The sequence below is a fragment of the Drosophila pseudoobscura genome, chromosome 2 (assembly GCF_009870125.1).
Source record: "Drosophila pseudoobscura strain MV-25-SWS-2005 chromosome 2, UCI_Dpse_MV25, whole genome shotgun sequence".
Taxonomy (NCBI): domain Eukaryota; kingdom Metazoa; phylum Arthropoda; class Insecta; order Diptera; family Drosophilidae; genus Drosophila; species Drosophila pseudoobscura.
Genome location: NC_046679.1, coordinates 8,382,773 through 8,386,375, shown reverse-complemented (window position 1 = coordinate 8,386,375; position 3,603 = coordinate 8,382,773).

Here is a 3,603-nt window from a genome sequence, read left to right as displayed (position 1 = left end):
ACAGCACACATGCTCTGCAGGGGAGGAGGGGAGCCGGAGAGCTCCCCATCATTGGCCCAATAAAATGCATGAAACGGCTTTTTCTCCCCCAGATAAATTTATGGCAAAGCACGCAGCAAAGTCCCATACAATGGGAAATGGAGAGAATGACGGGAGAAGCGGGTGGGGTTGGACTGGCTCCAACAGCAATTTCCATACTTGATGCTGTCCCCCTCTTACTCTGTACTTTAATATTTTCCGAATGCGCCGGCATTTTGATTTACAATCCACCGAGCAAATATCCTCGGAAATTTTTAAATATTTCAGCTAAACTCTGGCTACCTACAGCTCCCCCAGCTAAGCGCTCCCTAATTTGGCTGAAAGAAACAGCAGCCAAAGCAGCAGGCATTTTCGAGTCACTCACTCAGGCAGAGTCCCTCAGTCTGTCAGGCAGTCCCGTCCGACAAGCAGTGAGGCAGGCATTCATTCATTTCATTTGATTTCATTTCGGATACGCATTTCATGCGAAATGATTTATTAAAATTCCACAAAGATCTACAACGGCACAGCTTCAATGACATTAATAATGGAAATGCCTTTCGGCTCTGGCTCTGGCTCCCCCATTTTCAAGGATTTTGTTTGTGGCCCCCATAAGTATGCAACAGTTTGGCATTTGGCTTTAAAGTATTTAGGCCTCTCTTTCGTATGCATGCATTCATGCAAAACTTTGCCAGCACTTGACATCGGTCAAATATAACCAAAATAAGGAGGGAAAGCTGAAAAGAAACAGAGACCAGAGAGAGCAGAAAGCAAAAGCCAAATACATTTGCTTTTGGCCGAAATTATCCAAGTCAAACGGATGCAACACCCAACCAGAGGACAGGTTATGGCATAAAATATGCAACAGGCCAGCCCGAACACAGCAGCATCAAAGCTGGGGAAAATTCTTAACCAGTTCGATTTCTAAGTCTAAGTCTAAGTCTCTCTCTCTCTCTTGAGGTTCTACCTGAAATGATGTTGCTCACATCACGTTGCGGTCAGTCGAGGGCGGGTCGAGTCGAAGCTTGATTTAACTCTGCCATGAAACCAGACTGAATCTTTAATGAGAAGCTCTGCAAAACTGGTGGTCAATGGTCAATGGTCAATGGTCACCCCTCTAGCCCTGGTCAATGGCCAGCCACATCCTGTTCTGTTCTGTTCTGAACTGTTCTGTTGTCATTGTTGTGGCTGCACTTTTGTTGCTGTTGGTGTTGCTGTTGGTGTTGGTGTGTTACTCACGAACCACTACGAGTCCTCGTATTCCCATAGAATTTATTTTGTCCTGTGGCCCTTACGTTCAATTTTGCTTGAGAGAATGCATTAATTGTTTTGTTTGGAAGCAGTTAACCGAAAATTGCAAGTTAATTGTTTGGAAACCAAAGCCGCACACACAGAAACAAAAGCCGTACAATATTCGCACGAGTATATACGTATATCGAAGGATGCAGGATTCAAAGGAGAGCTCAAAGTGGAATCTTTCTATTTGCATAAAATGGATTGCATGTCTGATAAAGGACTTCGCCGGCCAGTACCGAAATTGGTTCAAACGCAGGCATATAGATGGATAATTGCCATTATCCGATTACTTTTATGGTTGCCCGGTATCCAGGCCATGCAATTTATGGCTTACATTTGCATTATTTTTTATTGAATTTGCATTTTTTGCTATAAATATTTGTAAGCAATTTCCATACCCATCCAGAGCGAAGGATATCAAATGGTCGTTCATTAAATTAGTCGGCTCGTAATTATATCAATATATTTGATAAAATAGAAAGGCTTGCCAAGGCCTTGGCTCTCAAAGAGACAGATATCAATTTGGCATTTAACAAATATTCCATTTGCATAAACTAAATGCATTTAAATAAACTTCATTTCATTGGCGTTGCGTTGCGTTTCGTTGCGTTGTTTGCTTTTTCAATTTCCAAATTGTAAAATACTTTGTTTTAATAAATGGCAAAGGACATAATTGAACACAATACGAATAACTAATCCATCGCAATTGAAATGCTCTTCTGCATTCTATTCCGTTCTCGTTTTTCGGGTTTTTCAATTAATTATGTTTCTAATCGAAATTTACTTGCCAGCAGATTCTATTAACAAGGCAATCAAATAATGTCTGAAACGAGTATCCCATCCCAAGATGAAAACCAATTTGCAAATGCAATTTTTCAATTGCATAAGACTCAACCCAAAAACAAATTGAAGAGCTCAAAAACGGAATCGCATATTGGCTTACAAAACAAACACACACACACACAGTCGTAAAATATAGAAATACGAGTATAATGCTGAATGATGCCAGCTGACGCCACACAGGGATACTGAGTCAGATACTGGGTCCCTGTGCCCTTGCTAGTCCGTTTTGGTGTGTGCTGTACTTTATTACACTAGCACACGGGGCGCAACAGCAACAACAGTAACAAATGCCACTAATAACACCAATGCAGCAGCACAGACAAAAACAATAAATAAATAAAAAGATGGCGTGGCTTTGTCATTGCCGTGGCTCTCGCCTCATACGGATGCTGATTCTCTGATGCTGATGCTCCATGCTGACACGGAGGCTGCTTCACACTGCCGTTGCCGTTGCCGTTGCCGCTGATGCTCGCAAAACCGCAACGGTCCCACACACACACACATCGGAATAGGCAAAGAGACACTCAGAGAAAAGAACGGGTTGCAAAGTAAATACCAAGTTCTTATACAAAGACTTCAAAATAGTAGACTGTTCTTCAAATGGCACAGAAATATCATGTATAATGCCTTCCTTCATGGGTCACAACTTTCACTTCTCTTTATCCCTCAAGCGCAAGATGGGAGTTAAACCATATCTGATCTTCACCAATATCTGAAGGCATTGATTTTTGTTCGTCCCACTTCAATCTGAACTTTCGCGGCTTCCAGTAAATATGAAAATCATAGATGAAAAGCTTCGAAAACTTATTTTAAAACAAATATTTCCTTTCGGAAGAAAGTCGTAACAAATACTATTTGTTTTAGATTTCTCCCGAGATTATAATGGATCATGCATCCATCATCCAAATTCATACCACAAACCAAGCCCATAGTAATGGCGTACATCTCGAAGAATCACTAAAACTTTGGCGAGAGGAATCACCTGATCTCGGTAGATTTAGGATAGATGTTTTTTCCGAGTGTACAAGCACATGCCATGGCTTACATTGATGTTAAAAAACACAATACAAACATAGCAGAGAGAAAGAAGTACATTTTGGCGCTTTTATTTGTTTTGCACAATATCTGTATGTGAGTGTAATATTTTCATTTTTCGCTGCTTTTGTCCACGCCACCAATGAAAATTTCCAGAAATTTGTCTTCACACGCCTGTCAAACCGTTGCACCGCTGTCATCTATTTGCTAGGCTTAACCCGAAACCCCAAACCCCAACCCAAAACCCGCACCCAGACCCAGTTCGAGGTCCACTTAGTTGGCATGCGCGACCACAGACCAAAACTCGTGTACGTGGACACAACAAATTTCTCTCCGTCTATCTCGGTAGCTGGCCCTGTCCCTGTCCCTGTCCCTAAACCTTTCCCAGCCTCTGTTCTGTCGCAGTTCTGA